We start from the raw sequence: 27,717 nt of genomic DNA on the forward strand, positions 1-27,717 counted from the left end.
GATTAATGATGCGTGGTGCGCTGTTTGACGTAGAAAGGTGGTAAATGACCTGTCTGTACCTGCCGCCGCGCGCTGAGGAGGAAGTTCTGACTTCTGAGTCATGTGTGTTTTGACAAATTTTCCAAAACAATTATCGAACGATGGCTGAAATGCGTTTCGTCAGATTAAAGATTTTTCTGTCCTCGTCAACTGACTGATTTATTGAAACTACCACTTTAGACGATGTATTTCACAGGTTTTGTGCATCCCGGATTCTAGTCGAGTTTTAACATATGTCTTAATATTTTTTGCATCCTGAATTTGAGTTCAAATATATCCAGCGGCTTTATTTTTAGCACAAACGAGACGTATTTCTAAATTTCACCTTATACATGAACAATGATTTTTCAATTTTTCATCTTTTCCTTTTCCGCATAACGAAATTGAAAAACTACTTTTTATTTCGATTATAGATCTTCTAGCCTCACGGTCATTCGCTACTTTTTTTGGATAAGAAAAAACTCTAATCAAATCTCTAATTCTATGTGCGGGGTTGGGAATCGAACCCAGCTGAGCTGCGTACCAGGCAATCGTTTTACCAACTACACTATGCCCGGCCGCTAAAGAAAAATTACTTTCAGAACTTGGATTCAACTACAACAAAGTATAGTGATAGCTGAACCCCACTTTCATTGTTTTCCTCATCAGAACGATCGGATTTGTCAAAACACACAAAACTGTTAGACAAACAATTAAAAAAAGCCATTCATATAATCAAACGCCAGACAGAGCGATTTGATAAAAAAAAGTAATAAAAGAAAAACGCAATCTTGCCAACGCTTTTCATTTTAGCTTAATTTATTTCCTTGGAAAAATCATCACCTCACCGAATGCAAATATGTAGTGTAGACACACGCAAATCCGCCCGCAGTTTGCCGAGTGGGTGTGGTCCACCTCGGAGCAGCAGGGTCGCCATTCAGGAAGCTATACGTATAAGCAATAGACAGCCCGAAAGAGGCAGATAGAAAGTGAAATGCAAGAACAAAACGACCGCAGGCAGCTGCGACGATGTGCAAAAATAAATTGGAGTAGCAGATTTTTTTCGTGCGTTTTTTTGTGCCATCAGACAGGGATAGGCGAAAAAAATAAACGAAGGAAAAAAACGAGTCGCGTCGGTTTTATTATTTTCTATACAGTGCCAACTACAGCACTATATGTACTATAAATAAAATGCAAATCTGTTTGTACTACGTCCGATTTATTTACACTAGCTGGATGTAAAGAGTGCCATTGCTGTTCTGCTCTTGTTTTTTCTAGTGTGGGAAAGGTTAACTGGGGTGTGCAGAGCATACGTTTTTTAGGACACATTTCCGCACTTTCCAATGTCTGAGACTAAAATCGGCGATGCCCATTGTCGATATAACCTAGATTTAGTTGGTGGATTTCGGCTGGCGGTACTTTCTACAAGCACAACAAAACATTGTTTTGTAATTGAGGATAAGGTCGTTGCGGTGCTTTCCGCGTGATGTCGGCGGAAAAAGGTGTCAATTCTCTGCATCTGAAATTGCACCGTTTCCTTTCCGTTTCACGAATACTGATTAGTTTATCTTTGGACAAGTGTTCGGCTGACGCATTGTGGTAGAAAATAATACACACCAAGTAACCGATGACGTCTACAATGTGCTCAGATCAGGCCCGTAGCCAGGAGTTTATTTCGGGAGGGGCTTAAAAAATTATTGTATAAAGCTTTTTTATTTCGATTATACAGGTTTTAACCTTATGGTTATTCGCCTCTTTTTGGGTTAGAAAATTTCTTTAGAAAAATTTCTAACCCTACATGTGCGGGATTGATGAACGAACCGTGATGAGCTGCGTAAAAGGTAATCAATTTACCAACTACGCTTTACCCGCCCCTGCATAAAGCTTTTAGTTCTAATTACTTCATATTGTCACTAGAAACTAAACGAAATTTTGAAAAGTTCTTAATGAAAACAAAGCCAAATCTAAGACAATCCATGTTCTTTGTCACAAGAAAGGCTATAGTACATCAACGAATTATTGATGTTTAATTTGATTTTTATTATTTATTTTTATTTACAAGTTACAATTTACTCTCGTTCCAACAATGGATATTCTAGAGTTCTCAGTATTTATGCGCTAACCGAATATGACAATCCTTGACGGTGCTGGAAAACGCAAGGTGTTCTAAGCTACACGTTTAAAAGGTGTAGATGACGCTAAATCGAAATGAGTAGAAAAATATCCATAAAATGTTCGATCGAAGAGAATGTCGAAATTTGCACAAAATCTTCTGATTTAGCAAACGAATTGTAGATGGTTCAACTTCTATTTTCTTGATCTGGCGTCCTGTAACTATTACCAGTTCTAATGCTAACATAATTTTTTGGCATACCCCAGTTAGGAAGGAGGATCTTTGGTGATCAATAGGATCAAAATATATGGGTCATTCCACGTCTGATTTACAATCAAAATTTGAATTCCTTCCATTTTTTTTTCTTGCATTCATTAGTTAAAGTAATTGACACGTATTTTTTATTTTGGCTAAATATGATTTTTTTTCAAGTTATTAATTTTTGAACTTTTGAAGTTTATAACATTGAACATTTTTCAATCACTTATAACTCGGAAACGATTCGATATATGGAAAAAAATATTAAATAAAAAAGTTGTGAGCTTACTGAAAAAAATAGCAATTTCTTTTTGTTATATAACTTATGAAATTTGCAATTGTTTGAAACAAATTGAATTTTTTAAAGCTGGACCAATTTTTTCTTATTATTTTCTTTAAATATTAAAAATCATGTTAAAATAATTGTGCAAAAATTTGGGAGTGGATATCAAAATACTTTGCGAGATATTACAATTATAAACTTAAAACAAGGCAATTTTACACCAAACGCCTAGTGATAGGCCTATTGTAATTGAAATATCTCGTAAAATACTTCGAATTTCTTTCTGAAATTTGTACACAATCTTCTCGATATAATTATAAATTATTTGAAAAAGCTAAAAAGATTTTTTTGGCTCCACCCTGAAAAAAATTTGTTACTAATATTTGCATAATACATAAATTATTTAACAAAAACAAATATTACAAAAAAAAATCCGCCGAGATCTTCCGAAAATGCAGCTTTTATTATTTAATGCTTTTTTCCAGAAATCTAATAGTTTCTCAGTTATGAGGGAATGAAAAATGTCCAATTCTATTAAATTTATAAAACTTTAAAAAATCACTATATTATTAAAATTTGTATCACTATATTATTGATATTTGTATGTATGTGATTTATGGACTCCCAAACGGCTTAACCAATTGCCGTAAAAATTTATGCATAGTAGGAATTTGTTATGGAGCGTGTTTGTGTGCTATTGGTGGGGATTATCTGCCTACAAGAAGGCGCTTCGGAACAAATTATGGTTTCCTCCTATTTCGTTGAAAGTCGCATCAACGTGCGATGGGTATTAGCTAGTACTTTATAAAGTTCAAAAACTCATAACTTGAAAAAAAAAAAGTCAAATTCAGCCAAAGTAAAAAAATCGTGTCTATAATTTTCAGCTAAAGAGTGCAAAAAAATTGAAGGGAACTAAAATTATAGTTGTAAATCGTGGAATGACTCGCATTCTGCAAATTTAAGACTTTTTTGGGGGTATTCTCATGCCAAAAGCAAATATTTTCTAAAGTCCCCCGAAATCAAATTTATTTTGATTACATAACTATATTAAGAAGATTATGTGAAAAATTCAGAATGGAACTCGAAGTGTTACGAGACATTTCAGTTATAACAGGCCTTTCGCTGGGCGTTTAGTGTAAAATTGCCATGTTTTATGTTTATAATTGTAATATCTCGCAAAGAATTCCACTGCCAAATTTTTACACAATCTTTTTAACACGATTTTAATACTTAAATAAAATAATAAAAAATTTGGTCCAGCCTTAAAAAAATTCAATTTGTTTCAAGTAATTGCAAATTTCATAAGTTATATAACAAAAAAATTGTGATTTTTTTTGGTAAGCTTATTTGAAAACGCAACTTTTTTATTTAATATTTTTTTCCATATATCGAGTCGTTTCCGAGTTATCAGTGATTGAAAAATGTTCAATTTTATAGACTTCAAAAGTTCAAAAGCGAATAGCTTGAAAAAAATATAATATTTAGCCAAACCAAAAAATACGTATCAATTATTTTTAGCTAAAGAATGTAAGAAAACAGTTTGGAAGATGCTTGACGTTTATATTAAACGCACATTGCTCTAATCTATTACAGAAATTCAATTTGCGTATGATTTAACTAACTTTCTTTATTCAGGCCAATATCTAGCATAAAATGAGTTTTGTTAGATACCATTACTAGCGATAAATGTTAATTTTGGGACAGTTTTTGTACTCAGTTTTCTATGAAACTTCTAATTTTTTATTATACAATTCGTTTACTTGAGTCGGTTCAATGCATTAGCTAAATGAAGCCTTGAGTTTTTAATATATTTCCACGATGTAAACAATGAAAATGATAAAACGCTAATGGTTGTCCAACAGATCTCGTGCGATTGACCTGTTTACTGATTGAGAAATATTTTTCATAACCAACCGCGTCTTGGTGGTCGTTCATATCTATCTTGTACACTTCCGTATTATTATCGTGGTAACTGCTATGGACATGGCAGTTCGCGAATATCTGATTTCATTTTTGTTTTGTCCCCTTACGGGCCACCAGTGTCGACTTCCTCAATGATGATGCTGACTGTTAATTTTGAGATACTAGACGCAGTTTTTGCCGTCAATATTATATGAACAGCAGCCACAAATTTGGCAATTGTTTGTTTTTCAGGTAATCGTATTGGAGACTATGGATGTGCAAAGATGTAACGTGTATGATGATATTATCGCATTGCGTTTTGTGCGTGCAGGGTCAGCTAGGACGAAATCCTAGCTGACCCTACCCGTCTAATTCCTAGATGAGTCCTTTATAATAAATTACATTTTTTCCAAATGTGACAGGAATCTTTTAATGGCCACGGTTCAAAGAAGTTAAGTTTGTTTATTGGGGCTTTAACCTCCTGGTCGTTCGCCCGCGGTTCAAGTAAGAGGTATCAGATCTTGTAGACGAACATTGATTTTCTCATCATCCATATATATGAGAATCAACCACGTATTACAAGTTGCAAAATGACTGGTTTCGCCTAGGCTAATTTGTTGAGTAACATAAGTACTGAATGCCTGACAAGGTAGAACTCGTTAAAGGCGATGTTCGTAAGCATAACCTCTATTTTCACCTTCAGCAAATATTCCCCATCATGAAATTCGGTTATGCAAAAATTCCAGAAGTCAATAGCCTCCACGTTTGGCTGGAGCACCACTTCTTGCTTCTACGATTCAATCATCCGACGGATCACCCCAGCAAGAATTAAAGTAACAGTTTCTTTTGTTCTTCCGACGAGTCACACAATATGAAAGGAAGTGTGTTATCAGACTCGGCATACTGAGTAGATATCGTGACCGATGTCTTCGGTGGCTCGAAATAGCAATCTTCCTCACCATTCTCCCATTAATTTGTTGAAACCAAACAAGATACAATTTTTTTACGAGTTACCGAAAAACATGTTGCTTCTTAAATTTATTTTTGAAAAGTTTCGGGGGGGGCTTTAGCCCCCTAGCCCCCCCTCTGGCTACGTGCCTGGCTCAGATGCTAGTCTCAGTAAGAGCTATAGTGATTCCAGCATCCACACTTATGTCGGTAGGATTATAGTTTCTTCATTGTCAACCGCACGCCTTGCGATATTTCATGGTAAAAAAATGGAAAATAGCGTAAGTAATACCATCACAACAAAAGACGAAGAGTTGACGGTCAACTGCTTATCACCCCAGTGTGCCTGGGTTCAATCCTAGCCGAGAATTATATGTGATGAATAATCTCCGCACATATCTTCAGAATCGAAATAAATTGAGAAGGTAAGTGAAACCGTTGGGTCCGGTCCATGTGTTAATACGCCGATATCTAGAGTCCAGATGATGGAACGACCTCTCTGGCGTCGGTGATGGGCACTCAGTGTTAACAGAGGCCATAGGAATATAGAACATTGATCACATCAGAGTGATACTCTTCTATTATGATTTGTCGTAGTGAGTGGCGTAGCTCTTTTTAGTTTTTCTGCAAGAGTGCTTAGATCGTCTTTGATTGGAACGCTTTTGATTCTTAGGACTCTAGATCGTCCATATGATCGTCCATCTCTCATAATAGACACACCTATTTTTCAGCATTCTACGTGCAAGAGTCATCCGCACAATTCCTACCAGCCGAACAAGCAGACGATTCTTGTCGAAGAAGACGTAATCAAACACCAAAATTTACCTTATACGAGTTTGAAGGGATACACGATTTTGTCCCATCCAGTGCGATTTTCATTCAAAAACTTTGACTCAATGAAGCAAAGGGACCTTGAAACAGCCAACCCCGTGCTTCAGTAGATCCACGCACAATTTCGACTCGGTGACCCCACCATCGATCTCAACTTTGTAAGCGGACATTTAGACGCGGTAATCCCTCATACAAACCACTTTACGTCATTTGCTTGCTTCAGACAATTCTGAACCTATCTGGACAACCTTTCGGGATACCTGTCATTGTTCAATACGTCTGCGTTAGTTTTTTCAAAAACTTTACAATACTTAGCAGATTATCTCTTGTCCGAAAGAAGCTCAAATATGGTCCAACCTAATTCAATTAATATTTTTATACGGGAACTTGTAATCTAACTAGTGCTAATTTGGGTACTAGCTTAGATACATCGTCTAACTAGACACCCAGTTGGTGCTAGTTACTGACGAGGAGAATCCGAAACACTAAAACAAAAAACCGTACTTAATGTAAGGTATGTGCCCTTATGCACAAAAAAATTTGGCATCGTCCAAAATTTTTCCTTTGGGGATTTGCATGTAATCTGGGTCTTTTCAGGAGAGTTTAGAGGCCTAAAACTCGGCGTAAAGTGAAAACTTAAAAAATACGAAGGCAGACAACTTAAAGAATACGAAGGCATTCCCATGAAAATACGAAATCATTGTTCGAAAGTCGAACTAAAAATAATTACAAAGTTAACAACAAAGGGGCGCAAAATTGAGACATCGCCAAGGGCGCCAGAAGTTCACGCTACGGCTCTGACTACAGTTGTCATTTCGTTTAGCAAGTAAGTGCACAGAGAACAGACATACAAGCTAGAATAAACTTTCCCGACAAAACTGTGAAAACATTTAAATGATAATCCGTCGAAAATCACCATCGCATACAGGTTCGCATGCGTGAGTCACCATTGTAACCAAGTTTGCATACAAATGCCGTATAGCGACCGCTGGCCGATCGAAGCACCAGCCAGTGGCAAGTTGCTACTTGCTGTTGTCATTTCAAAGCGACAGTTTTATTTCTTACACAAGTTGAAAACTTTACTTGTATGTCAGTTCTCAGTGGTAAGTGTGACTAAATTGACAACTGAACACAGAGATTTCAAAATGGCCAACATAGTTATGCCTCCAGTTGGGGTAGGCTGGTATGGCATGGCTAGTGTTTCAACGGCTATTCCTTCAACTGCCCGAATAGAAATGTACAATACCAAAACCATGATTTTCACTGTGACAGTACAGTATTTTTACAATAATTTACAGTAAATTCTAGTATTATGCTATACAATACACAAACACTAAACTTTTACGTTTCTGCAGTAAATTTCAATGTAAAAAAGATTTACAGTAAAAAAGAGAAGAGGTTATGTATCTCAACATTAAAAAATCGATTTTTCTCTATACACTTTTTTTTGAAAACAGTCAAATTTAATGTAAATTTACTGTATCAGTTTTTTGCTGAACAGTAAAATTGACTGTTACATGCAATTTTATTGTAAATCTAATGCGAGAACTCTGTGACGAACAATGTTGAAACAGTAATAATGGTAATATTTATTGTTTTGTGTTTCTTTGCACTCAGAAAAAAAATATTTTGTGATTTTAAATTTATTTTCGTGCACATATTTGGAGCATGAATATAAATGTAAAATTAAGTTCCACCACAAATACACACAACTTGTCGTGCTTTCTTCAACGAATTTTATTATAATTTTATACGTTGATTGAAGATTACAGTTTCATTAAACGGGATACAAATGCACTTTAATGTATTTTTAATCCAATATTACTGTAAAATAAATGGCCTGTAATATTACACAATATTAGTGTAAAATCATATGCTTTTTGATGCTCCCATTGAGTGCATCGAATTCAACATAATTTTCAATGAAATTTTTGATTCAAGCTCTGTATGTTTACATTCGTATTGATTTACATGTCGTTTAAATTTTATTATTTTTTGGTGTGTTGGGTACATGCTGTTGTAAAATTCTATTCGGGTGCTTACACAAGTATTATAAAGCTATTTGTTCCAATATGGAGTATTCGCTTTACATGGTGGTGATGACCAAATACAGTTGCTGTGTGATGGATGATAAAACATGCCAACTACCAAGAAATGCCTGGACAAAAGATTTACACCGTCAATGGTAAGTTCGAAGCACAATCCTTAAAAAAAAGAAAATGTGGAAATTCGATGCGAAACACCTTATTTGGCAGACAATGTGCACCTGTGGATTAAGTAAAGTAAAATATCGTCGCGAAAACCACCATCAACTATTAAATTTACAAAACAATTTATTTCCAAAACAATGAAAAACTACTAGTTTAGCTGAAGTTAGCATCTTATCAGTATTTCAAGAGCTTGCTGGAAAACTAACTCGGGGTATTTTGTCCTCAAAAATATGAATCCACCGGTCCCCCCCCCCCACTATGTTCATGGGTTTGACGGCATTACAAACATCATCAAGCATATTTCGTATATTAGTTTTAAACAACCTCTGACAGACAATTGCTTTAAAATGGTGGTGCATCGAGGAGACCGAGAACCCAAAACGAATCTGAGCATCTGTTTTTTTTCGCTCTCGAACTATGAGCGAAAAACTCCCAAATGATTCGTTAGTGTTCAACCAAACTCATATTAATGCAATACAATATCATACCCCATAGCAACACGTTGGTGGCTACAAAGTGGAAAGAGGACTTGAATAACACATTCCAACGTCTCCATCCTATCCTGTGATCGCTTCTGCAACAATAAGAAGTGTTTATAGCTCATTCGAACGGCTACTCGTCATGTGTCGTTGTGGCCTAGGGTGTAAACAGGCGTTTTAACGAGTAGATATTTGTAGGTTATAGTCCCGATGCAATCTGTTAGTTTTTTTTCAGTAAGGCTTAGTTCTTAGCACATACATACAAACGGAATATTAATGTCAGCGGGAAAAATGATACAAAGTAAAATGCGTCATAGACGATGCAATGAAGAGATTGCGTGAGATTAGGGGGGGGGGGGGGTGGTTACATTGTGTAGAAAAAAGAAAATCTTTTGGGAGCTTCGCAAGCAGCAATTTGATACAAGACCAAATATTAAGAAAAGTCTGGTTGTGTGTGAGTGTGTGTCATCGATTTTTTTCGTGAGCATTGCGCTCATCTCGAACTGTGCGTAAAACAACTCAGTGTTCAAAAAGACTTGCTTTTGAGAATAAGGTTGTGAGATTTGTGTATATATTTTTATACTTTGCGCCAACCCAAAATAACGATTAACCATCAAAGAAATATAAAAGTAGAAACCTGTTAGTGTTAGTATATTAATAATTGTAGTTTTCAGTACTAGTGTATAATTGTTATATGCTAGTCGTAATGCATGTAGATCTGACGTATATGATACAACAGTGGGAAATTGATTGTCTCACGTGCATTTTTTTCTTTCCTAGGCTTCGCTGGTCATTTCATTCCGGTGTTAAACTCGAGCAGCAATGCACGTGAATCATTCATCCCCGGTTAACATAGTATGACAAAGTCCTAATAGAATGCAATTGTCGTTAATGGTAAACAAATATAATTTGCTGGCATTTAGACAAGTTCAAGCAGTTTGCATGTTACATGTATGTTTTTCTTCTACTTCATTAGTCTACTTATGCTGTACTTCTATTAGTTTGCTTTTCATTACTCATGTATACCAAAAATAACGTCGGTCAATTTATACGCTTCTACTTAATCTCTTTATCTTATTTTATTATTTTAGTGCATCTGAAATTAAATTCATGCTAACCCACACTAAAACAATCAATTATATATTTTCTCATATACACTCACAATTTCTCTCATTTCAAACGTACAATCGCTCGTGGCCTTCGCGGTATCACAAACCTGGTCACAAACACTAACATGCAATTGCAATCATCCACACATACCTACGCGTGCAATCTCGCCAACATTAAAACACACCGGTGATTAAGTGAACGTTTCAGCTCTTACAAAAATTTACAAACTCCGTCTCAATCAGTAATCCAACGTTTCCGCGATCATAAATCGGTCACGTCCGAAAGTCCTTACCTTCGGTCCTAGCAGCCTAGACTCATGGCTTCAGTTAGACCAGTCAAAAAATGTCGCTCATATCCACTAGGCAACACGTTCCATGGCGACATGACCAAGAACTCTAGCGATATGGAGGAACTATCTTCTAGTATATGAACAGTACACTGAAAATAAGGCATCAGATTTACGGTACGCGCGATCATTCAATAACACACGCGAATACGCAAATGACCACACGGTTATAAAATTCATCCAAGTGTTACATACATGCTAGCCCGCGCGACACACAAACGCCCATGCGATCGAACACGTGAACTTACCAACGCCCGAGACTTTCGCGATAATACACAAATACGAGCATACAATCGCGATCATCTACGTATATTTTCCGATTTCGCAAATCTCAAATAAACACTCATTTCCACGCGATCAGAAAATCCCTACGTCCGCACATCTGAACGGGTCTGTCGAAATACGACATATTACGGACCACTCAGCTCAGAAACCGCTGAGAAAATCTAATCTACGGAAACGAAATTCAATCTACAGTCTCCAATACCATTACCTGAACGAAAAACTGTTGACCAAATCTTTGTGTCAGTTGTTCAGATAATATTGACAACTGTAAAAACTGCGTCAAGTATCTCAAAATCAACTGCCAGTACCTTCAGTAAGGAAGCTCACACTCGTCACCTGTTGAGGCAGGAAGCAAGAGAAGATATCCAATTGCAAACGCCAATGCAGCTACCACGATGACGACAAGGAAGTGTACAACAGCGAGATACCAATGGAGATGCAGTTGGTGAGGAAAAAAAATATTATCCCGGTTCATAGTTTTTTATGTTTACATATTGAAAATATAAAAAATGCCTAAAGCTAAAGCATTGAACCGAGTCAAATAAACGAATTATAGGTAATAGAAAAATAGAATAAATTTTATAGAAGGTTAAGCACTAAAACTAAAAATGCCAGATATTGACTGGAATAAAGTTTGTTTTTGACGTGACAAATTATAAAATTATTCAATTTGAAATTCTGCATTGGGTCAGTGCACTGCGCTCTTAGTATAAACACCACGCATCACTCTCAAAAGCAAAAAAAAATTCAATTTGCTAAGAATGATATAGCCGAGAAAACAGCCATTATAACGCAATATCATTTTTATTGACACTTCATTTCGTTTTCATACGACAAATTCATTATGTACTAATACACTTATTATTCCACAAAACCGTGATATCTTTAACAATCGTCCAATAAACCACAAAAACGCGAAAAAGAAAAAATAAAAGTAGACAAAAGGTGGTACATTATTAATTTTGCTGATATGAAGAAACCCAGACTGAATCAATAGAATTAATGGTTATGATTTCGCTTTTTTCATCCAATCGGATGCCAATTGCTGCTAAATCACATATTAGTCATTCAATCGAAGATCCGATAGATACTGTTTGCTTTCAATTTTCGTTCTTAGGCTGAGGTCACACCATACACTTAATGTTACAACCAGCAGCAGCCTTTTAGTCGCTTTCTACAGTTTCCAATTTATGTCTATGTAAGCTTGGAAATGACGCGACATTTGAGCGAACAGGCATCAATAGGCAATAACGAAGAGCGAATAAAATATTGTGACTGGTTGAATCTTTAGGTCAATGAAATGGGATAAACGTTTCGATTTTATGGCTTCTGTAGGTGAGAGTTTCTCGTTCTGTTTTTTTCTCGTTGTGGACTAAAATGAGAGAGATGATCAGGGAAAAGGATAGGAAAAAAGGATAAACCAATCAAAATTGTCTCAAATACACCTTTTCTATCTTTCCGATAATCTCAACACGCGTGCTTTCGGAATGGCGCAGTGTACCTCTCATTTTGGTTTTTTATTATGATTATAAATGTTTTATCCTGAGTGTCGATTTATTTGTTTAAAGAGTTTAATTAGAAAGTTTTACTGAAAGCTCGAAATAACATTAGATCACATTAGGTAATTTAAAAAAAATCCACCGCGCGAGGGGACGCTCTAGAAATATGGTGCATGTCAATGTTTATAAGCTTATATCGCTGTTTGTGCATTACTCACTAAAGTTATACCTGGAGTTATGTAATATCAGCGTAAAAGCGTACAGACCAATCCTCCGCCTATCCTGCAAGGTGAAAAGTATGGAAATTGTTTTAGACTAGAACATAGGGATTGAATTTATCATCATGCAACCACTGAATAATAAACAGTTTGCCTATCAACCTGAGAAATAGCTGTTGGGAGGCGAGACTACAACCATGAGAACCACTAGAGGCTGTCATCAAGGAGAAGTGCTGTCACCTTACCAGTGGTCCCTGGTAGTAGAGGGACTTCTGAATGACCTGAAAGGTGTAGGGTTCGAAGTCACGGGTTACGCAGACTGCATTGCCATCACTGTTAGGGGCTAGGATGTATCTACGTGACACGACAATGGCGTAAAAGAGAGAAATTTGATATAAATCCCCGATAAATTACCGCAATTTCGTTTACAAGAAAAAGGCTGTCAAACTTAAACCGGCTATCCCTAATGGAACTACTATCGAGTTTACTACGCGGAACAGGGAACCAGAAAAAAATTTCGGGGTCTGATTTTAATGAAAATAAATGTATGAATTCGAAGAAAGTGCAAAATTTGGTTAGAAAATAAAGAATTAAAAATAGAAAAAATGTATTGTGCAAACAATTAAACAGAACAATATCCGTTTAAAATTTCTTTACAGGTTTAATATTTTGGAGGGGTCCGAACCCCCAGGACCCCTCTCCTGGATACACTCCTGCTACGGAAGTACAATTTCATAAGAACTACGGCTATAGGCATTAATCGCTCCGCTATCGGCATCAATAAAGCAAGCAAATAATTCGATCGTGAACCGACAAATTGGCCTAAATAACAAATGTACACAAACGGAGATTTGAATAATATCTCAAAGAGGAGTAAAAATACTTCATAATAAATATGAAAACTCATTTATAAATTTCGAAGGTAGTGTATACGTGTATCATTTATAATTATTTCGAAGGTAGTGTATACGGGCAAAATTGACAGCATCATTGTTTACAAGGTTCGTAAACAGAATCGCCCTGAATAAAAACCAAATGCTTGTTACGCCCCGGGGGAATAACATATTTTCCCCTCCGGCGAGCACGGCAAAAACCATATTTGATTTTTGTTTTCTGGCGACACTGAAGGGCGAAATTGAGAGTCGTCAAAACAAGAGGGCGACTCGAAAATGGCCTAATCAACATTTCATAACAACACTCGGCGAAATATTCTTTTTTTTTCAATTTTATCAACGACAACGTTATTATATAAAACATTTTAGTTATGCTTCCAAAAACTAGTATTGTTTTAAAGTGTTTCAATACATTTGACAGCGCATTATGCAAACACATTTAAAATACGATTTAATTTTCTGAAGCGAATTTTCAAAGCTATTTTTCTCGGTTCGATATCATTGCGACTTTGGCCCTTTGGTCGATTCATGATCGAATATACCTATAGCTTGTTCTTTATTCAGTAAACAAACACATGGCTTCTGCCTACCGTTCGAAGTAGTGATGAGTATCGATACACAGCAAAAACAAGCCCCACTGCGGACCAACTGTGTTGCTATTCACTTTTCAAAATGTCTCGTAAGACCAGCTATTCGGGAAGTGGAACAATTTTTGAAAGTGCTGATAGAGCTAAACCTGGCACACGTTAACACCCTTCAGCTGCATCATATTTCACGTCAAGTGCTAATTACGTGAACAACGCGGATTCATTCGTTCCGCGGACCAATATGCAGCACACCGCTGAATGTGACAATGTCAAATTCTGCATTCCCGTATATATTGACAATGACCTTATAGAAGTTCGCTTTATCGACTTTTATCAGCGCACCCCCAACGTCGTGATTAAAAAATTATTACATTATATACAGATCTACCGAAAATGGGACTTTTTAACAAAGAACGCTGGTCACGCTCCCAGGGCAGATTCTGAAATGAAACAATACACCGCGGAAAACCTTGCGTAGAAGCAATTAAGGAAAATCCGCCCACTACAATCAAAAACAGCACGCAATTATCTTATGCTAAACCACAAACGGGTGCAAATCCAATATCTACGGATCTGACAGGAACAAATATTCGCTCAACAAGAACTGTGCCCAATATCTCCAAGCCAACAGCCAGTACCATCAACATAGATGCGAACGAAGAAGAGAGAAGATTCACAATAGCGATCAATAATAACAAGAAACAAACAAGAACAATCGACCGTGAACATCAAGAAAGCAGTACCGGTGACGAAATGGATGTGAACAATAACGCGAGAGAATGCCTTCTCTAATTGATCCACAGTGCCGTGCACCGAGCATCGTAGCTTCACCACCACGAAAAAAGATCTCAACACGCAGCAGTAAACTGCGTCAATAAGACACAACGATGGTAGTGAGATATAATGTTCTTTCTTTCATTTTTTTCATTTTGTAAAAATATGAGATTCACGGCTCAGTTATGCTAACGCGTTGAGCCGTGTCAAATAAACAAACAAAAAACATTCAAATTCCCATGTCCCGGCCAGCAAAGAATTCTTCGTACTCCATGATGCGTAAAACTGCGTAAATATTACAGTATCTATGATGCATGCTATGACAATTGATGCCAAAAATCGTGGATAAATGGGCGAACATTACTAGTTTAGAAATCTAGCGCTGAGGTATAACACTTTTGGATTGAATGCGGAAAAATACGGGAACATTTCATAATTGTCTGTTTTAACATTTGTTGGTTCATACTATCATCAGACATTTTGGGTATCACATTCTTAAAAAAAATGCACCATATCGAACGTCTTCGAATGACACAGATTAACCATATAATGTCGAACTACAGTTTAATATATAATGTTCCTTTTCTGCCAATTTGGGGAAATATCTTTGCATAGTTTGGTAAATTTGGTGGGATTTCTTTCTAAAAATTCATAGAACTAGAACATTTAGCCAAGCAAACGTAAGAAAATTCAGCTCGCAAGGATTTGAAATTACCCCTTCGCAAAGTTAGAAACGACTCAGGGCCGTGAACGCCACCCCAAATAATATCGCCGAAAAATACAAACAAACAATAATTCGAAATTGGTCAGGATTGTTTTAGTCTGGCAAGCAATGTGCAGTTGTGGTAAACGAAGTTAGATTTATGCTATAACCGGGTTTATGAACCAGAATAGAGAATTTATCACAAAGAGTATCTTCAAAAACGATCTGACTGTGGTTCTTTGTCTGATTTGACATCGCGTAGTTATGCATAATCAGTTCTAGAGTAGAATAGTCATCAAAATAAATTTTGTGCCCAAAGACTGCAGTACATAGAAACTGTCCGGAAGATACTAGTCAATCACCAAGCAGCAGCAAAAACATTCCGATGCAACTAAAAATGAAAAGAAAATGTTAAGAAAAGAGAAGAAAACTCGGAAAGAAGTTACAGATAAGTTATGAGTTCCATCCAAAATAGTTTGTAAATAATTCATATCGCAAACTGAATCTATTTCCTAATTTGGTTAGCGAATTATTTGGCATTTGCTTAGTGCAATAATTTCGCGGACAACCCAATATACTGTGCACTTTGATATAAACTATACCAATACCACTCAGTTTGATGCGTTTCACTTAGGATTGAGCTAATTGAAATCAGAAATACATGTGCCGAAGGTTCGTTGTCTGTTTATTTGACCATGCATTACAATATGGTTGGCTTAACACTATGACAAATTACGAAAACCAAGTAAGAATATGCCAAAAAAATTCCACCTTTAAAAATATATCTTAATAACGATTTCAATAAGATGTCTTTAAACATTTCACAAAAACCGAATTTAATTTTTATACTACGGTGCTTACAATTGTGTTATTCTTAAGATAGTGAACGTTCCTGATGTGATGAAACTGGACACATTGTAGCTTCAGAAAAGACACATTTTGTTTTTTCGTTGCAGGAAAACGAATAACGGTTCTTTACACAATTTTTATTGCCGTAAGCAGTCCATAACCAGCTTGCAACAAAAAATGTATACATTTTCTGTTGCAAACTGGTTATGAGCTAGTGGCGCCAACAAAATTTGCTACTTTGGTGGTGGTCGAGTATCTGTCGCCGTGAATAATTTATTGTAAATAACGTAGCATTTACCGAGCCACCCTCCGTAATGCAACCGGGGATGAAAAAAATTAAATGTTTTAAAATTATTTTAAATACAGGTGATGATGATGTTGATGATGATATAGGAACCTACCATCACTGCTTGAGATACTCCGGTTGCTGCAGATGCTTTTAACAGCAAGGGCAAAATCATGTTAACAAATGACGCTCACATTATCGCTGTATGATGGGCCAAAAAGTAGTGGATCCATAAGCAGAGTCATTTATCCGAAGGGGCAGAGAATCTTCTTCCAGTGATAAGATCCAGCCATTTGAATAACACAATTTACTTGTTAAGGCACTGCCTGAAAACAATTCTTTCAAATACACGTCTCTACAAAATATTTGGCAGCTTTTATAAACATTTTTATTATAACAGAATTCTGTTGACAAAATAAGCCCCTTTTCATGACAAATATAGTTCAGATAGTTTTGTTTTGAAATTTATATGTCATAAAGCGTGAAAAGAAGATCTCTCAGTTCACAATCCTGCAGCTGCCAATTAGTGTACTCACGTCGTCTCTGGTAGAACAATATTTAGACAAAAAAAATCAGTATCACTGAAATATTCACTAATTGAATGCTTAGATACTCCTCTTTCATCTGAGACTAAATTAAAAATGTTCTATCGGGGGGTCTTAAACAATAATTCTTTTTAAACATTTTGATGATTATTGTTGAAGATTGCGTTTCAATGAAAAGCTTTTAGAAGATATATCACTTTGAGGGGGATGAATCTTTAGACATACAATATCAGAAGGAGGGGCTTGTTACGTTCATGAATGCCTTCGAAGACACCGATGTCCGACATTTAGCCAATTTCGTACTGATTCAAATCTAAAATTTGAATAATATTTTTACTCGGGATATTTTTTTGTCTCTGGAAGAACAATATTACCACAAACTCGCTATCCGGAAACTTGTTTCTATTTTAAACGAGACAAGTTTTGAACTGTTTTTCCTAAGGGTCTAGAACATTGTTTAATATGAAAAAATAAATATCTATGTTTATATACATATGGACACTTCATTACTCATTTATACATCGATATATGAAACTAATTTTTTTTAAATTGGTTAATGATTGGTATTAGAAAATGATTTATTTGTGTTCTTTGAATTGTTTATTGATTGTTTATTGATCTTTGAATTCAATTATCTATGTGTATGTATTGTTTAATACTTAAATTTAGGGCATTTTTTCACAAACGTGCATCCTTTTGATCCAGAAGTCATTTTTATATTTACCAATTTCAATGATTACAGTGTTTGTTAGTACATATATTATATGACCTAATATTTGCTTCCTAATTACTAATATCTGCTTCCTAGTTCAATGGTAAGTGAGATGAAACTGTCTTTTTAGATTAATGTTGTGGGAGTGGGCGTAGCATATTGATAAATCGATTGCCTTGTACGCTGCGCACCTGGGTTCGAGTCCCGACCCCGCACATAGGGTTAGAACTTTTTCCTAAGAGATTTTTCTAACCCGAAGAGGCGAATGACCTTAAGGTTAAAACCTCTATAATTGAAATAAAAAAAATAGATTAATCTTGCGAAATTGGCAAAACATTTGAATACTTTCTTTTTGGATTTGCGACCAATGCACTAAAAGATTAATATATAGCAATTTTTAGTACTATATAAAAACGTTACAATATTTCGCATCGATAAAGTTTTGAAAATATTTATATTTAATCGCTATTTTTAATTTTTAATTTTTTTTAATATTAGAGTTTTTGGGCCAACATAGGGTTATAAACCTGTTATAATAACCTTTTAGAATTTATTCAAATCCACAAAATGAGGGATTCCATGAGAAACCGGCCGACCGCAAAATATGACCATCGTCGATTCGAACGAAACTTTGCAGGTGTGTTCGCTGTATGAATCTCCATGATATTCTCTGGCAATTGGAATATTTTGATACAAGAGTAATTTTTCAAAAGGGCGTAAACGTTTTTAAGTGTATGAATTTCAAATTTTTTTTGTTCGATTACTGTATTTTATACAGCAAAACTATCTGAGAACAAGTTACAGGGAATGAATACTTCTGTCCGAAAAAAATATACACTGAAAAATATGTTGTGTCATTTTTCAAAAAAAACAAAAATTTATGATAAAAATTTAATTTGCGAAAAAACACATTTTTTTAATTTTTTATATTTTGTTACCTAAAACCTAAAGAGAAAAGAATAATTGATATTTTGTTACCAAAAACCTAAAGGGAAAAAATAAATGTTTTTTCATCAAAATGTTGAAAAAACATTTATTTTTTCCCCCCGATAGAACGTTTCAAACTTATGCTCAGATGAAAAAGGAGCATCTAAGCTTTCGATTAGTGAGTATTTTGGCGATACTGATTTTTTTGTCTAAATATTTTCTACCAGAGACACCGTGATACTAGTTAGTAAGATTAGCTCACTAATGTAGCAAGTTAAATCCGCATACCAAATATTTTCGTTCTTATTTTGCTAGCTTGCAATTTCGCGAATCGTAAAACTTATCACATGAAAAACGGCATGAAAAGTAGCTTGTGTGGATTTAGGTTTATTTCTCAAAGGAATCGAGGAACATTAAATTGTTTTCTCTAATCAATGGGTTTTGATGCCTGTCAACAAAAAATTCAACTTAATAGTACGTCGCACAACTTCGCTACCCTCCCCCTCGTCACACTTTGTCACAAATTTGGTACACCCCCCTACCCCCTCAAAATGTTACGTGATTTATGCATGGCCCCTTAAATAAAAACTGGAATCAGCAGCTCAAGAAAGTTCTACTTGTGATCCGCATATTAATCCAAGATTGCTCCTGCTCTTTTGTTTCTAAGTTTTCATGGCGCTAGCAGTACCGACAGCTAGTATGATTTTATGCATCTATACTCATTGCGGAGCCCGTAAAATCCCGGAGCATAGATCTTGCAAGCTTGCAAACAATTGCAAGCTCACTTTGATATGGGTGCCAATATAAATAATTGACATTTTTTTCAACGCTTTCTTGGCTACATAAAATTGACGATTCTCTAAGAGCTTGAGAGCTTTCTATTTAAATAGAAAAGATAAAAATGAATTGGCAACCATTATTTTATTCTTATTTGAAGGGTGTTATATTAACATTCAGTATTTAAAAATAATTTTAGCCAAAAACATCGAAAGAAAAACTGTACAAATAATCATAGCCTATCGTCACTTACCCCTATCTCAAGTTTCTAAGAACACCATGTATTTCCAAAATTGCTTGCTAATCGAAACGTCAAAATTACTCGAATCAATAAATATGAGCTGAAAAACTCATTTCAAAGTCAATAGTGTTTGAAAGTCGGAATAGAAAAAAAAAGCTATTTCCAAGCTACCCCCAAAATGCTTGTATCCCTAACCCTAGTCTACATAATCGAATTCATTTAATACAGTGTAGACCCGATTTTATCAGCTTTTTGACCCGATTTTATCAGCTTCGTATGAAAATTGTTAGTTGGTAGTTTGATGGGCTCTAGCAGACGAGCCAAATTGAATTCGAACAAATCCTTTCTTGAGCATATTTTTCTTATGTTAGAGATCCTAAATATGCAAAAAAAAACTGTCAAACCCCCTTAAGGGAAGTTTAAGCTAAATAATCAAGAAAGGTTATGAGGCTATACATAGGCACTAAAGAAGAAAGTTTAAGAGCGTCGGTTTCTTAAAAAGAAAGAAAAATATATGTCCCGATTTTATCAATGTCCCGGTTTTATCAGCCTAAAATTCACCAAGAGGCTGATAAAAACGGGTCTTTACTGTAATACGTAAGAGTTTTAGCGAAAAATGCATATTTTTAAGTAAATTTATTAGAAATTTGAAAAGAGCGAACACTAAGTCATGTTTTTCATTTTTTTTTTTTGCTTTGAGCATGCTCTCATTAATGCAGAAATCCTTCATTAAATTATCCCAAAAGAAAATAAAACGGACGTCAGATTCGCCAATACCACAATAGTTCTAAAAAGAAAAGTTTTGTAAAATATTAATGTCATGTGCGTTCCCAAAAACTGCAGGTATCTGATGTGTATAACAGTGTGACTAAAAATCTAATTCTTATTCATTGGGATTTGCTGTAATACTTTCTTAGTAACGCAACAGCACAGTTTCAAATTACACATTAGAAATGTAAAAAAAGGTAACTAGCCTCAACCTACCCCGTGAATCCAATCGAAACGTAAAACAAAATTTTAATTGGTCATAAAGTGTTCCCTTGTCCAAATATTTCGAACCGAAAACTGTTCTAATAAATAGTCAGTTCCTCTGAATATTCAACTTTTTACGGCAAAACTGTTCAAAATCCAATCCTAAGATACTACCTCTTATTAAAACTCCCTCCTTCCAATAAAAGTCAACTCAAACAAACTTCAGATTGCAGCCGAATCAATAATAAAGTGAACTCATTTACCGATTTATAACGCCTATAAAGCAATAAAATCGTTTTCGAAATGCACGACTATTAAACTTGCTCCATCCCGCCAATAACTTTGCTTCTCATTAGCATATCCATTACGGAAATCATCTCTCTCCAGCTTCGAAGAACAAACCCATTTCCTCCCGAATGCTCATCGCATTAGCTAACTTAAAAAATATACCGAATACAAAAATCCATCGTAAACGGACCACTTTACGGACGCACAAACAAAACAACTCATTATCAATCATCGAAGAAAACTGCACCTCCACCCCCCCCCATCGAACGAGAGAAACCATCCACGGTCCATGTGCGGAAGCAGCAGAAGAATAATAAAAGCGCCACACTTACCTCGTAAAACAGTAGCGCTTCGAATTGCAATTCCTTCACGTTCCTTCAGTTTCCGGCAACACGCTCTGCAGATTTTTTCCTTACTTTTGACCCGTCTTCTCACCCAACGATCGATTCACCAGTTTTCCTCTTTCAAACTGCCTTTCCTACCACTATCCTTTTACAACAACAAATTATTAAATCAGCTCAGCTGCGAGTAGTCACCTGTTTCTAAACTGACACTTTACTAAATTTACCGGCTGGTCTACACTGGCTTCACCTCACAGAACACACCCCGGCTTTTCTTCCGCACCCGACAGACACCGTCTAAGGCAGATTTTTCTAAACTGTTAATCTCAATTTCCCACACGATGCGGAGCGAAAAAATTCGAACAAAAAAAAAATGTCGACCACTTAATCACTTTCAATATTCTCGATCTTCTCTAGATGCTTATCACTTGCTCTAAGGTCGCTTTTCGAATCACGATTCGGAACACCAAATTAACAGAGTGTTAATAAGCATAATCTTCGAGAAATGCTTTTTTTTCTTTCCTACATTCTATCGCGCGCGCAAAGCGTATACACACTCACAAAAAAAAAACCATCGAACGATGAAAGAAACGCGGAACGAAACGGAAAACGCGACAGATAGTGTGCACGGATCGAGAAGCAAACAAACAGGTTGGGAAGACACCCGAAATCAATTTTCATGAATATTCAACGCGGTTCTTCGATCGTATTCTTACTGCGAGAAATCCTCACCGGATTGACCACTTCAATCTGGCACCAGCAACACGTAAGGCACCAGAGCATAGCACAGATTCGATGGGAATCTTGGTATATTCGCTGCACCCGATTTCCCCTTCCGAAATAGCAACGGCAGATGCGACGGACAGCACCGTTGTTGCTGGAATTTTCTTCACTAAACACTTGCGATCTATGCTGAAATCCAACGCTTACCGCTTACCGCAGCAATTCCACCGAGTTCTGACCCTATAGCAATCGTTCGGAATTCGTTGGTGACGAAACCTCAGCAGACTTCACCGACTGCTGAATGGAGGTAAATTCATTGAATGAAACTCGAGAGCTTCGGGAGTACTTCCAGTTCCAACAAAGATCTGCCTATCTGTGCAGTTTTACACGTTCTAGAACTCGTCCAACACTTGTAGCACTTAAACACGATTCAAACGGATCTCTCAACCTAGCTAGCTAGCTAGTCCACACCGCTCAAACGCCGGCTCAGCAAATATTCGTAATAAGGCAACAAATTTTTAACTACAAACAATTAAACGTTTTCGATTTTTCTTCTTCTTCTTCGTTTCTGCTTTTTCTAAAGTCTACTCTAGTCGCAGCAGCAGCAAATTTCGCGAAACGCAACCGGAACACGCGAACGCGCCTTAATGCACTAGCTACGAGAATGGGTAATCGCTCTAAGAAAAAAGTCCTAAAGTTTCAAAGTGCTTCGAAAGCCTTTGCCTTCCTTCTTCGCCCAGGAAAAAAGGAGCTGCCACCGCCGCCGTCAACGTACGATTTGAAACTGATCCTTCTTTGCAATGGGGAGTTGAATTAAACGGCGGCGCGACTGCCTGGCAAAACCAGCCGCCGCCGCACAACGCGCTCTCGCACTCTCGCGCCGGTCGGGTCATGGTTTTTTGGCGCTCTCGCATGTTTCTGTCCCCCACAGCTTCCGCCGGTGGGGCTGAGAAACGACGCTATCAGCGCATGCAGAACAGCTGCTTCTTCTGCTATTATCACGTTTACCGGTCCGGGCACGCGGAGGTGGCACCCACCCGCGGGGAGAGAAGTTTGGATGGTGCACAAACAGAGAGGATGCTGTGAGAGTTGGCTCCACCAGCTCCGGTAGATAAGAACGGCACCGTTTACTCTATGCAGCGTGTTGCAAGCAGAAAGGTAAGAGAGTCATAAGCCGCTTCGTTGGAGCAGAGGCAGAAGAACATATGATCGCGATCAGCCGATATGCTCAACAAATTTATGGTATTCGCTGGCGATCGTGTATCGTTGGATACTGTTACGTTGCTGCGTCTGTGCGATGCTACTGTCGCGCGGTATGGTGCTGATTATTTGTCGCAACACGATGGGTATAGTGCTCAGTAGCCTGGGCATGATTTATGGAATGAATGAACGTAGAGTTGATGCAATTTTGGTAACTAATAATTCGACGCATGTTACGTGCAAGCTTTCTCACTATTTTATATACAAACACCTCGATAATATCACTTATTGGCTTATTTTCAAAACGATATATTTAAAGTATTACATATCAATCAAAACAAAAATATTAAATTAAATTCAAGCAATTATTGATGTACATATTCAATACTGTCGATTACAGGTAGGGGACCCTAATCCTGTTCAATCATCAGGTGTTTTAGTAGTGTTTATTTTCGGCTATAATAAAGTTTACAGGGGTTATTCCGAACAGTCACTTTAGGTGATGTTGATACTGGCAACACGTCTCATTGAGCTACAGTAGGAGCTATCGACTGTCAGGTCGACGGGGTTATCTCGGTGACATCCGGAAATACAACAGCAGACGGGTGTGAGGAATTACTGTCACTTTGATTTCATCACCAGCGCAGAACAAACGTGGCAGCTAGAAAAATCTTAAAATTATATTATTAAAACTAATGTTCTTACTCTAACTTATAAACTAAATGGAAAAAAAACGTTATTGCTATCGGTTTGGTTTATAGGAGAATGTATTATTGAAATTTGTCAGTTCCTAAATTGAATTTAATGTAAACCTAACCTAACCTAACTTACTTTAACATGCAGAAATAGTACGGATAAAGGAGCTAAAACTAATTGTTCCCTAAAACTAATTGTTCCCTAAAACTACATGGATAAACTGATTTGTAAGTAACACATAAAATGAATAAACAATGAAATTAACACGAAAATAAAATTTACAGCTAAAGCTACAGTTACAACAGACAACTACTGTCGTTGTATTCTTGCTCGAAAGAAATTGGACCTATCAGAGTTCCTCGCTCTCAACGTTTGGGAACAAACTTCACTTGTGCCGGGGTCTCGGATTCGGTTGCGAACCGTTCATGGTCCTGCTCGAAATGTCATGGCGATGACTCACTAAGTGTTGCCTCCATTTCTCGCGCATCTCACAACTCTGATGGTACGAGAAAATCCAACAGGGTGAATTTGCAGCTTGAGAAGCTGGAAGAGCTCCATGAACTACAAAAAAAGTTTTTCGAAGAAAAATACAAGCTGCTTGAGTCCCAGTTGGATTTGGAAGACGACAACGCAAGTGGAGGAAGCAAATGCAGTCGAGTCAGTAAGCGAGAGAGCATTGCCAAGGTTGTGAATTGGGTAAAAAACAGTGCAGAGCAAACAGAAGCCTTCCAAAATCCAAGCACGACGATGGAAGGTCCTTCATCATTGCCGCCAGTACCCAACAAGGACGATCGAAATGCTACGACCATAGAGAATCAACAGTGTCCCATCGAACATCGTGATTTGCTCAACCAGCAAGCAACACAGCAACCACCGAGCGTCATTCCAGCAACAGGCGGGGATACAGAGACGGGTCTCAAGCAGAATGATTTTTTTCGACCCGGCATTCTCAACAGAATCACAGGTACTCTGCCATTGGCAAGATCAACGCCAACGCATGTATTGCTTCCCGGACCGGTACCACCTGCCGCGCAAGTTCCTCTACATGGACCAGCAACATTCCTTGTCCCGCCAGGTCAGCCTTTTTATCCTGTGACTGGACATTTTCATGGACCAGCAACATTGCCCGTGCCACAAGGTAAGCCAGACTATTATACTCTTCCTGGATCAGTTCACGGACCAGGAACATATCCCGTACCACCCAGTGAGCCGAAAAATTATCCTCTACCTGCAAATATACCACCAAATAATGATATCAATCTACAACCAGTGATGTCCCTATCCTCTGTGCAGTAAAGAGAAATTGAAATTGCTCCCCACACTCTGGCAAGCAAAACGAGAGCGCTTCTCTTTAGTTCATATACACCACCGTTTTTGATATGTGTGAGCGCACGTTGATGGCAGAGGTAAATTTTCATACACCCAACACTGGAACGATCTAGAGTGTGCAGAAGAGCTCTTGAAATTCTCTGTGGCGCGCTCAGATAAATTCGCCACCGCGCGCGCCCCAGAGTCGCTGTGGTGTATTCACTGGAGTGGTTTCACTGGCGTGTATTCACTGGCGTGTGATCTTTGGTTTGTTTTCGTCTTACAAGCGGCATTGCGGGTGAGTGATTTAATTTGCACAGGTTATTGCGTTGTGTTGTGTGGATGGCGGTGGCTTATTTCAAGCTTATATATTTTCTACTGAAGATTTCATAGTTGCTTGGTAAAGCTTGCGAGTTTATAGTGTTGTTAGACTACCGTGGGAAACCTGAAGTATTCGAGCCTAGGGGCAAACAAGGAAAACGTTTTACGTATCAATGTATCGGCTGGTATAAACAAAGTTTTATAATGATCTGTAGTATCAGATTAATCGTATAACAGATGTAAGACGGAATTTGTACATCCACATTAGGAACGGCCTATTTTTTGTTCGACTGAATAACTCAATGGTAATTTAACTTATTTTGATTGCGAATTTGGCGACGCCAAAAAGTAAAGTGATCCATTACAAGTAATGTCCTGGTATTACACACGTTTTCGATTATTATCATACGCAGGCATTGTAATTCTCTCTCACTCACACGAGAAGAGGCTTATCCGATGTCAAACTTTTCCGAGATAAAGTCCACATAAAACAAAATAATGTTCACGAGAATTCACATTGTTACTTGTTTTTTCTGTAGCGCGTTATTAAAAATAATGACGTGCCAATTTAGAAGCGCTTCTATTTGACCGGTACAGTGCTTTCAAGGGGTTACAACACTGTAGATTTTTTGAAACATTTAATTTTTATTTATTGGTTGAATTTTGTTTACTGGTGCTTTAGGATGCTGAAAATGATATTCCAAAAAATTAATCGCGAAAACAATAAATAAATATTCAATTTTTTTCGCAACGCCTCTTATGTATACCTCGAGTATACTGAAAACGTTAACCGTATTTTTCTCGAAATATTTTTTTTTTTTTTGATCTGGCCGGAAATGTAACTCGAACAAATGATTTTTGATGAGCCTAAAATTATTACAGCATGTTCAAGATTACTTTCTCCAGCGATGTACGTATGAATTAATTTTTTCATTGCATAATTTTTTAATAAGCAAATTTTGTGTCGATTTTTAACACATTTTCAGCGTTTTTCGACTAAAAAATGTGCCATTTCGCGAAAAATCAAGACATAGAAAAAATCTTACGTATGCTGCTTGCTGTCGTTCTAAGAAGTTTAAAAAGCTTTGGTTTTTGGCTCTGGATCAAAAATTACGGGACATAGAGTTCCGGCCGTGGACCGCTTCCAAAAAAAACTCCCCGACGGGAAAGTGCTGCACAGCCGCCAACTTGTGACGAAATTACTCGAATAAATCATTTTTTTTGCAATAAAGTAATGTTATATATCTCATTAACCCTCTGGAAGTCGCACTTATGGCCCACTGAACGAGCAGCCGCTGATGCTTTAAGACGGGTTCGCTAGATTTTCAGAGCAGCGTGCACTGCCGGAAAGTTAAACAAGATCTCGATTCATCTCATTATTGCGTCAAGATAAATTCCCGAAATATGCCTATTTTTCGTGCTCTATAGTGGTGTAACCCCTCAATAATTAGTTCTGGAATCTTTTGACGGCATTTTTCTTCTGTGCCATCATTTACATAAATTAGCTGGTTTTCTCTCGAATTTCCATGCGATGGAATAATAAGAGAGAGAATTAAAATTAAAACCTAACATGTTCGGGTACGAGTATAGCAAAGAAGTTCAAAATGGCAAATCCACCGTCTTTGCAGTGCATACTAAATTGTTCCAAAGAACGTTTATCTGTTTACCGTGATTTTATAATTTGTAAAACTTATAATATTAAGTTTATGTATCAGAGGATGTTTATGACCCCACCGAATAAAAATCTTCTTGTGTAAACCTTGAACCTATAGTTGATTTCGTGACGTGAGAATGTGCTTTTGTTTTCATTTCGATCCGAAAAAGGAATACGATCTACGTTTATCCCAAAAATCAACGTAAACTTCGTATTCTATACATATATTAATCAATTCACCTGTAAGTATTCATGCATACACGTTATCGAGTACACTTCCGTGATTTTTATTCTTAGTCCAATTAGGTGATTCAAATTTTCTGATAAACAGAAATATAGGATTTGATTCCTGATGAAAGAGGTTTTTATGGATATTTAGTAAAATTATATCAGACAATACTAATTATCCTCAACATATTC

General features: G+C 36.9%; 1 protein-coding gene across 1 annotated transcript in view; it reads right to left on the minus strand.

Annotated features, from left to right (window-relative positions):
- LOC131685016 (A disintegrin and metalloproteinase with thrombospondin motifs 9) overlaps positions 1–22,884 on the minus strand; it is an 811,665-nt gene extending 788,781 nt beyond the window's left edge. Inside the window, 1 exon segment of the mRNA XM_058968345.1 lies at positions 21,387–22,884. The gene's annotated coding sequence lies outside the window, so the exon portion shown is untranslated.
- Positions 22,885–27,717: the final 4,833 nt, after the last annotated feature.

This window comes from Topomyia yanbarensis, chromosome 2 (assembly GCF_030247195.1).
Source record: "Topomyia yanbarensis strain Yona2022 chromosome 2, ASM3024719v1, whole genome shotgun sequence".
Taxonomy (NCBI): Eukaryota; Metazoa; Arthropoda; class Insecta; order Diptera; family Culicidae; genus Topomyia; species Topomyia yanbarensis.